The sequence below is a fragment of the Populus alba genome, chromosome 2, assembly GCF_005239225.2.
Source record: "Populus alba chromosome 2, ASM523922v2, whole genome shotgun sequence".
Taxonomy (NCBI): domain Eukaryota; kingdom Viridiplantae; phylum Streptophyta; class Magnoliopsida; order Malpighiales; family Salicaceae; genus Populus; species Populus alba.
The window spans coordinates 8,747,640-8,758,631 of NC_133285.1; the positions used below are offsets into that span (position 1 = coordinate 8,747,640).

The 10,992-nt window shown below is 30.6% G+C and overlaps 1 long non-coding RNA gene across 11 annotated transcripts; it reads right to left on the reverse strand.

Moving 5' to 3' along the window:
- Positions 1-329: 329 nt before the first annotated feature.
- LOC118057809 (uncharacterized) lies at positions 330-4,957 on the reverse strand. Of its 11 annotated transcripts, none has more exons than XR_012169276.1 (8): positions 4,601-4,957; positions 4,312-4,413; positions 4,095-4,196; positions 3,911-4,018; positions 3,695-3,796; positions 2,267-3,476; positions 1,797-1,918; positions 330-1,013 (listed from the first exon to the last, which is right to left on the reverse strand). It is a non-coding gene; the product is annotated as an uncharacterized lncRNA (long non-coding RNA). The 11 variants fall into 11 exon arrangements; XR_004689034.2 differs by having other exon boundaries at positions 3,911-4,026; positions 4,601-4,956; XR_012169272.1 differs by having other exon boundaries at positions 3,911-4,196.
- Positions 4,958-10,992: the final 6,035 nt, after the last annotated feature.

The window sequence follows — 10,992 nt, forward strand, 5'->3', positions numbered from 1 at the left end:
AACACATTAAAATTATTTTTTTTCAACCACAGTTTTAATCAAACACCTATTTTTTCAAACCAACCTCAACTAAAAGTATTATTTATAAAATAACTTTTTTTAAAGCATAACCATAACCGCTACTGCAATACCAAAAAAAACACTCACCATTCCTCTCATAGGATTTCGATGGACCATCAATAGCATCAGGATTTGGACTGCAGCAAGATTATTCTTGCAAAACTAGGTGCACAGCAACCTGTTCCAAGACAAATTTCAATAGTCTACAGCACGTTGCTTTCTAAATTCAACACTTGAAAAAATCCATGTTAGTACTCAAACCACAGCTATGACAGTGATTAATTCAATAGCAAATCAATGCACGTTTCGTTTTTACTCTTTCCACATGGATAATTTAATCAAATCAACTTCTAAGTCCTTAGTCTATGCTTTAGTATTCATTCAACTAACATTCTCCTTGCTTGTATTTTTTTTCCCCGAGAATGAAGTTTCCTATGTTTCTGTATCCCGGACATTAGGTGGGATTCAGCAATACCTCAAGGTTTTAATTAATACAGCACGCCTGAAACCAATAGGCTGAAACCAAGGAAGCTTCAGCAAACCATTAACTTTGGAAATCGACAGGCCAGCGGTAGAACCATGCATGTATTTGTGATCATTATATGCCCCTGGTTTGACAGATTTATACGACAAGTGTAATAATCTTTTCTGCACCAAAAAGGGTCGCATCTCGTGCTCTGCTGGTCAGGACATGTCTGCACAATAAAGGATGTGCATATTTTTTGCACCATTAAGGGTGATATATTAATCTCGCTGTACCAAAAATGATTCATTACTGTTCCAAGTTCAAGATTCATGATTCCATTCACAGAATCCAGGTGAGTTGCTATAGCTTTATGCACGACTTTCCTACAATGGCTAGCCAGGAATTTCAAAGAGAATGGCAGGATTTAATTTGTTCGAGTTAATGGCCGCCCACGTTCAACTTACTAGATAAAATTAACCACATGTACCTGCACAATAATATTCAAAAAAGCGATTGTTACCGTGATCATGTAATATTCCAGCTCAGAACGACATGCAAGCATAAACAATAATGTAAAATGTAAAAAAGACAATGGAATTTGAACCGTCTCTCTGCCACCAATACACCTTTAGTAATGTGGCTTATTTTTTTATCAGCGCAAAAAGAGATTTACTTTTCCTTCACTTTTGGAAGGGGCTCTGAAAAAGAAAAAAAACATGTAACTGTATTTACTATCGTTTCAATTTAACAAAGGGAAAACATATAAAACAGATGGTTTGGATTTTGGAACTTTTTATCTCCCAGTTGAAATGCGAACCGAGAAGAATAACCCAAAGCCTTCCATGCAAAAGAATCTTTTTCCTCAACACAGCATTTGCAGAACCAAGAAAATAAAATTAAAATATATATATATTTTAACAGCCATCCAAAAAAATATGTGTCCTCCCCATTCAATTCAAAACTCATAAATACTTTACCTCATAATGTTTATGCCTAGTACCACCAGTTTTCCAAATGAAAACCATCTAAACAGAAGTAATTTGTCTGATTAGTCTATGAAATGCAAGACTAAAGAGGGCAGCAACCACTTTGTCACTTGGTTAAAATTATGAATTATGAAGAGATGAGAGGAAGAAAATCATTCAAGTATAATTGAGTGGAAAGAAATAAGAATGTCCCATTCCATTTCCTTCAAAACATGCCGAAAGCATCTTACTATTTCTTAGACACATTAACATGACTGAGATATTACACATAGTAAAGGGCACACCTTTGATTACTGACTGGCTCTCCAAAGAAGTGTTCTATCTGCAAAGAGCCTTGAGATTGCAAACTGCTTGTTTTAGCTTCATACTTGCACTTCTTGGAAGATAAACTGTTTTCCTTAGCATCCTGCATAAAAGGGTTGTAGTTAGAAGTCAAGAAATCAATTTCAAGACAAAATTGTTTCTTGGAAACATGTGATTCTAGATACAAAGCGGATGACAAAAAAATAGTAGCAAGAAAACCACAAAGCTAAGTTGAATGGATGTGCAGTTGTGACGATCTCAATGCTCTCTATTTTCAAATGTACAGGAAACTAATTGATACTCCATAAAAGAACAAAATATAACTATAAGCAAGATTGGGTGTGACCAGTACTGGAGTAGCAACTAACGCAGGCAGCTACAAGTTGCAAAGAGTTTCAAACCAATACTTGTCAAACTAGTAATTAAATGATCGTGCACTTGAATTACACACCAATGAGGATAGATTCATAGATCTCGGCACTTTAACTCTTCCACCCTTCCATCAGATCCAGAGGCAATTAAATCCCCACATTTGCACTTGTAACTTGCATGGCCACTGATCCCTTGCTTTGCTTGCGCTTACACCATCTCCCCAAGTACAAATTTGTTACATCAGGAACCATCAATCAGCAGGAGAAACATAGATCTCATGAAGGTTTAGTGTCATTTCAAATAGCTAACTTCAGATTCTGAGCAAGTATTTATATAGAGGGAAAATGTCCACCACATGTTAGTTATACCACAAAGTTTGGTTCAAGCTACCCCTTGAAACCAGTTACATCAAACTCAAATGGCACCGAAAGCAAATTACCTGGTCTGGAAAGTGGAGCTGGTGAGAGAGAGTCTTTTCTAATGTTGAGTATGGGCCAAACTTCTCTAATGTCATCAAGAGATGAAGAAACTTCCTCGTCTGTAGCAGAATCAATAGTATTGCAGTTATCATTGTTGATTGCAGTTCCTATACAAACAGTCCAGCTGAGCTCACTGTTTTATGCACTTTGGCTTCACTATGAATATAAGAAACTGTTTCTGACTTTGCAAGAGTAGAGTTCACAGCCTCTCTGGTCTGATGTTTTGAATCAGAGTCTAAAATTACATGTGCAGCTGTCAAAAGATTAAAAGAGCTTCATCTATTGCATAATAAGCATTTCCCTGTTTTTAAGAGCTGCCATTCTAGTATATTCTTTGGAAGAATTAGCACCCTTGTCGCTGATGAAATTGAAATTTTCTTGATCATTGATCAAGCTTCCTGTCAGATCCACAGGTGGGTCTGCTGTTTCTTTATACCGATTGACGAAACACTGGTGGACAAAGCATTAAAATTATCCTTAATACACTCTGTGACGATCCCTTTGCATTTTGTCTTCTTTGGCGCTTTTAAAGCCCTCAAAGTTTCATTATCTTTTACTTCAATAACCATATCTATTCTTCGACCCTTGTCTGACGATGGCAACAAAACAATCATTTGTGCCAAACCAGAGACTAGTACATACCAGAAAACAAAAGCTATACTCCAAATGAGCTATACTTGGATAATTTTCAAACAAGTCCTCACAGACTTGCCTTCAATTTATTGATCTTTTTCCTTCTCGAGTCTTTTACAAGAACAAGCCTCGTCCCTTCCAAGATGGTTACACTTATCCATCAATTCTTTGTAAGTCCTGTTAAAAGCAATGTGCAGCAATGAATTATATTAGTATCCAAACCCTGAATGAATAAGAGATGCACATAAATATAAGAAGAAAAGGTTGATAATATTTGCAGAAGATTAGCTAAAGAATAATGCAGTGCAGGCAAACCAGATAAAGTTATCAACATGGATTATTCTTCGGTGGAAAAAATCAAGGTAAAATCTAGCAGCATTAACAAAAGCACCTACCAGATGAACGTAGGTGCATGAAACACTGATCATTTACACATAGGTATCAAGTAAAAAAGCTTGCTGCTGGCATATGCAACCCTTGATGATGAATCAACAGCTCTAAACATTTTGGAATTCAGTCATGAATAATAAATTCAATCGAAGGCCAAAACTCAAAGTAACATTCTTCATCATCAATGCATTTAATTATAACTGGAAAAGTGGATAGCTTACTTATTAGAATGACCACAGACTTCCTTATAATGTCCACTGTATCTTTGTTATTGGCTTCATTACCAAATGAGGCAGGCTTTAAAACCTCATCTTCCTCCAGATTCACGTCTGATACCCTAAATTGCAAACCATTCAAGTATGAGAGTTCATCACAAGAATCCAAACAATAAAAATTTACTCGGACCTAACACAAGTGTGCTTGCAGCTTGAGTGATACAAGCTCTTTGGTGAGTGCCACATTCCTATCATGCAGCCTCATACTTTCCAACTTCAGTGCATCAAGCTCCTACAACGTAATTGACCAAACCTCTTTGAAAATTCCAATTAATTGACACCAGCGATGTCAAAAAAGGAGAAGGAAGACAAAGATCTAGAACAAACTGTGAAGACAGACAATGCACCTCAGATTTCAATCGAATCAGGTTTAGAATCGATGCTTTTTGTTCCATTGAATCAATCGTCGATTTAACTTGTCTCTTCAACTCATCTTTACAAAGATATAACTGAAACAGAGAATCGCTTCATAAGACCCAGAAAAGAACAAACACGATCGGTTCGCTTCGAAGACTTCATTGATATAACCATAGATTCGGTAAATTACAGCCACATAAATAACAGTAAACTATGTGCTGTACAGAATTTTGACACACAAAAATAACCAAACGAATCACGAGAAGCAATCAAACTTACTTCTTCATTGAGGTGCTTGATTTCCTTCACTTGACGCTCCAAAATCGTATTGAGAATCAAAAATATCCCTTCCAATCTCTCCACTTCTCCACGCAACGCAGCAACTCCGAATCCTCCTCAGCCCCCGGCTTCCGATCCCCTAACGGTTCTGTTTGATCCCCAACAGACTGAGAATAAAGGCGACCGCCATCCTGAGCCCAGCAATTCTGCTTGAAAACTGGACAGCTACACTTCTTTTCACTCGAACAGTATTCAAACCACTGCTGCAAGTTAGGGTTTCGAACATAAACACCAAAACCTTGACAAAATTAATTTCCAAAGGTACAAAAACTCAGAAGATTTATGCAGTCCAAAATTAATTTCATTACGTACAAAATTTATTCGATAGAAACTACAGTTTTCATGATTTTTTAAGCATTCAATAAAATTAGATAAAATATTATCAAGAATAAAATTGAGATTACAGTATAAGTAAATTTAATTCACCTTAAACTAATTTAAAAAAAAAAAAAAAAAAATATTCACGTTTACATGAATAGTGCGAGTGAAATCACTGGTTTTTTTTAATTGCATTGATTTTTCAGGAAAAAAATAAACTTTTCTTGGTTTTTGAAATTTAAAAAAAAAATCTGATTTATGTTTAGGAACAGTGCGAGTACAGTGTAAACTTTTCTTGGTTTTTTGAAGAAAAAAAAAAAAAAAAACACATCTGATTTAAGTTTAGGGAACAGTGGAGCCATGCTCCACTGTTCCAGCGTTTTTCCTTCAGGAGAAGCAGCATTTTGCTGCTTCTCCAAGACCTGCGTTTTAAATTAAAATTGAGTGGGCCCTACCAGTAAAAAGCAGGTTTTAATTTTTAACCAAACGAAAATTTGTGTGGCTGCGGGTGAACCTCACCCGCAGCCACGTTACCAAACTGCACCATAGTGATAGAGCCAGAGGGAGAATGGAGAAGAATTTTCGCGAAAAGACTTTGCGCCGGAGTCGTGTGTTCAGGTGCCGCGTGCATATCACATGATACTTGTATAAATTAGCTAAAGATCAGGGCAGCGTTTGGAACGTGATTTGCAAACTGCGTTCCCAGCAAATTTGAAATTTTTTATTTATTAAAATTTAATGTGGTTTGTATTTTTTGAATTATTTTAATGTACTAGTATCAAAAATAATTTTTAAAAAATAAAAAAAATCATTGGCATGTATTTTGGCACGAAAAGTTATTTAAAAAGTAACCGCAACCACATTACCAAATACGCTCCAAAAATCAAATTAAAGTTCTTGCCTGCCAAACCACATCCTTGCGACTTAATATCATTCATATCAAAACTTGAAAATCAAGATAAAAAATTATAACATTATAAAATAAATTAAAATATATAAAAATAAAAAATAGTATTTTACTATCAAATAAACTTTTAAACTAATTATCATTTGTTGTTGGGTGTAACTTTCCATCAAATTCTATAAAATAAAAAATTAAACATATTAGATGATTGCAAACGATTTAATTAATATATCACAAAATAAAATGTGCAAGTTTATAAAAAAAAAAATTACCTAACTCAAGGTTTTCATAAGTTTCAAGATTATTTATTGAGTTTCTAATATCAGTTGAAATTGATCCATGATGCAACCAATTTTAACAACAAATAAGTGTTTCAACAGTTGTTGGAGATAGAGAACTTTGAAATTGATCAAGTACATGCCCACGTATACTAAATGTCAATTTAAAAGCCACTGTGAATATAGGAATAGCCAAAACATGCTGTGCAACTTTTGAAAGTGTCTTATCATTCGCAAGTTGCGAGTTTTGTCAATGATGATTTGGGGGAGTTTGTCGCGATCTGTGTTCCTTTTTTTTAATATTTTTTAAAAGTATTTTTAGAATAAAATATTTTTTCATCACCTCTTCTTTTCTTAAGAATTTGGATCTTGTATATTAAATGAGATGTACCTGTTATTTTAGCTAATTTTTCAAAAATTAGTTGTATATTTTTGTTTATTTGATTATGTGTTCTTGTTTGAAAACTCTATCTTGAATTTGTTGTGAAATCTTGTTTAATCATTTTCATGCTATAACTATTATCACACGCATGCAACGTGATAATCATCCTTTCAAATTATGATTTGATATAGTGTGGAGAGAATAAAAAAAATAAAAATTGTATGGTTTAAAAAAGTTTGAAGTTGTCACGTAACTAAAAATCCTAATTAATTTTTAACATCTTGCTAAAAAAAATAATTATATATATAATACAACATCTCACTTAATACACCTCACTTTACCTGATTACTATTAAAGTTTTGGTTGTGTTTTTACAATAATTAGTTTGTCTGTGAGCTAAGGTGGGTTCATTTTAATGAGATGAAGTGATGAACTATGATTTTTTAGTTAAAACCCAACTTTTTTAAAATAATATATTTTTATATATTTTAATATTAGAAATATATCTCACTGTTATAATTTTTTATATTAAAAATAAATAAATTATTTTTTTGATATTTTTGAAATTAAGGTCAACTCTAATAGGCCTAATAAACTTGTTATTGAGTCCATTATGTGCATGAAATATTTTTTTAGTATTTAAAATAAATGTCAAGTCATGCAAAGTATTTCTTTTTCTTTTTGTATAAATAAAAATGCAAACATGATTTTTTTGGACTTACATCATCATATACAATTTAAATCATAAATATACATATTTTCTGAAAAAAAATAGTTTATTTGTTTTTCTATATATTTAAATCATAAATATACATAAAATTAGTTGTCACCCAATTTTATTAAACAATAATCACTATTAAAAAAAAACTAAGTAAGCAAAGAAAAAAAAATATAGAAGGGGTATTGGTTAAAATATAAAATTAAAATTATTTAAAAAAACATATAAAAAATGTATTAATTAAAACAAGTCAAAATTAAAAAAAAAAATAATGATGATGAGGTCGAGTGTTGCTATGTTGGGTAAGTCAGGCCAAATGGGCGATCCATTAAGAAATGGCTCATGCACGGGTCTTTGTTTTTTATTTTTTTTAAGTTAATTGGGCAGAGTCGTCCCAATTTACTTGGAAAAAAATAGATGACGTATTATTTGAATTCTTCAGACTTTAGCCATTGTGGTGACCGTAAAAACATGGTTAGTGTTTTTTTTTCCTACCATAAATCTATTTTAAACCAAATTTTAACTTGAAACACCTAGAAAACACCCAAATCTTGTTAAACCAATTCATTGCCTCCAAACATGCAAAAAAACAACTCAAAACACAAAACTAACCCCAAACCATTCCTAGGATCTTGTATATATTTTTTTGCACTTTTAGGGTGAAAAAAAAGACATTAAATTTGAACTTCTTTCACCATATATGACCATTTTACACAAAAAATAAGCTTGTTTAGTAGTTGAAATAGTCTCCAACAATAACTTTATCTCTTAAAGGTTGTTTGGCTCTGCAACAGTTGTTGTTTTTTTTTTAAAAAAACTCAATAATATAGCACTTGGCCAAACCCTTTCTCTTTTCCTACAAAAAAAAAAGACCAGAATTGAAGAAAATGAAGTTTGGATCAAAATTATATTTTAAAAAATTAAAAGGACCAATCATATAAAATCTAAAAAAGACGCTGTTAAAATGAATTTTTCATACAAAATTCAAACCACCACCTATTTTACTTCCGTTGTCACTCCAATCCTCTTTCTTTGAAGTCAACTCTCCCTCATCTATGGGGTGCTAATCTAAATTCAAAATGACTTAATTATGCAAAGTAAAAATCTGAGTATTAACATGAGAAAAAAAAAAAAAAAACATTGTTTTAGTCCACAGTAACTCGTGAGATTGTGAAAAATAATTAATGCACAGTTAAAATAAGAAGCAGTGCATAGCTATGAAATGAATTAAGTATGATCGGGCAAATTTTTCATTTTGCAGGTCAACTTAAGCTTCTATGATTTCATGTTAAGTAAATTCTATTCAATCATTTGTTGTATCTGAAAGTGAATAGAAGTTATACATGGTAAAGCAAATTCTTGAAAATTTCTTTTAATTTCTCTCAAGATTAAATATAATTTACCTCACGTAAGCTAAAGTTGTTACAAATTTAATGCTGGTGATTTTCTTGACGTTCAAAATACGTAAGGTTTTACATTTTCTATAGAAATCGAGTTCATGCTCACTTTAGAGGACACATCTAAGACAATCTTGAGTAGACTGGGGCTATCACTATGTTGAATTTTAAGTTTAGTTGTCTTAGTACTGTAACTAGATCATTTATGCTCCCAATAATTGAATGTGTAACAGTGCTAATGGCTTTGAAAGTATTTCAGAAATAGTTATTTTTTAAAAATATTTTTTTTGATAAAAAATATATTAAAATATTATTATTTTTTATTTTTTTAAAATTATATTAACATCAACACATCAAAACGATCAAAATACATGAAAATTAATTTTAAATAAAAAAATTAAATTTTATCAAAACACTCAAACACGACTATAAACAAGGTATTTATATTCACTCTCTCTCTTGAATTATGATGTCTGGATGCCTGATCGTTCTTTAAGCTTCATAGTGATCAAACCATATTTGTTTGCTGGAAAGTAATTTTTTTTTTGGAAAGTGAATTTCGTGAAAGTAAATTATTTTTCGATGTTTGGCGGTGTCATAGAAAATAAGTTAGAAAGTATTTTTCAGTATTTTGTTATGTCATAGAAAATGAGCTGAAAGATAACCTATTAATATTTTTTTTTCAAGTTTATTAAAAAAATGAGGAACAAATATTACAAATTTAAATGTTAAATAAGAATGAAATTGAAAAAAAAAATTTCATAAATTATCTCGAGTGAAATAAATAATAATCAAAATAATAGAAATCAAATCCAACATATAAAAAAATTAAAAGATGATGAAATTGAAATAGCAATAATTATAATTTCATAAATTATTTCAAATAAAATAAGTAGCAGTCAAAAGAATGAGGATCAAATTTGATAAATAAAAAATTTCAATTAAAGAATTATAAGAGAAAAACAAATAACAATTATAAAAATAAGGATGAAAGTTAATGTAAAAAATTAAATTCTAAATGATGAAATTGAAAAAAATATTTAAAACAAAAATATATATAGCAATCAAAAGTTTGAGGACTAAATTTGATATAATCAACAAATAACAAGATATTTTCTAAATTTTTCATAGCTTCTAAAAGTGTTTTCCGTCTAAAATAAAAAGAAAATATTTTTCTGAAAACCAAGCCAAATTTTTTTTTGACTGGAAAGTATTTTTCGCTGACCAACTTTTTTAATGACAAATAAACACATGAAAATTTGAAAAATAATTTTCAGAAAACTACTTTTCACTACAAAAAAAAACGAGCTAGAATTTCTTTGTTAATTGCAATGGATTGGTTTCAGTGATATATTTCATTCTTCACGGGTATTTTATGCCACGTTTTTAACGCATCAAACTTATCTTTCTAGTTTTGAGTTAATGTGAATTGTAATGATAAACACGTGAATTTATGATGGTGACAATATGATGTTGCAATTGAGTTAGTTAAATGCAGATACTTTGAATAGTTGATTTAGTTCTAAGGGAAGGAATTAACTTCTCTTGTATGGTTAAAATGCTTCTTAAATTTTAAGTTATTGTAATGATTTTAATGTCTGGGTATTTTTATTTGTATATTTTTGTTGCCAACTGTTTCTGTTATTGCTTTGTTTATGGTAGTTGTGTACGATCTTGCTTTTAGCAAATAATAAAATTGAATTGGCTTGATTGATATTTAATACCAACTAATTTTTTTTCATTTGAAAATATGGTTGTGGTTATTTTTTAAAGTGTATATTTGTACCGAAATGCATAATATTTTTTTAAAATTATTTTTAAGATCAATGCATCAAAATGATCCAAAACATAAAAAAAATTAATTTTTAGCAAAAAAAATTTGAATTTTTTAGAAACGCGGTTTGCATCATATTCTTAAATAGTAAAAAAAACCTAACTAAAAAACAAAAAATGTTTTTGATAAATTGGAAAAGGATTTTTACATTAATAAAAGGTTTTTCAAAACCCATAAAAAATACATAAAAAAATTGGACAATCAGAATAGGCTTTTTATATCAATTATTTTAATTGCTCATAAAAAATCACAAAATAACCTAAAAATAATAAAAAAAATATTTTTTGTTTTTTTAACAACATAAATTGAATAAAAATAAACTGAAATTGCCCAATTTAAATTGGTTTTAATTTTAAATTAAAAATAAATAAATTTTACTTTAATTATTTTTTAAGTGAAAATCAAACTAAATTGAAAATGCACGCCGGCTCCGTTTGTTTGCAGGAAAGTGGTTTCCTTTTGGAAAGTGAATTCCGGGGAAAATGAATTTCTGGAAAGTGA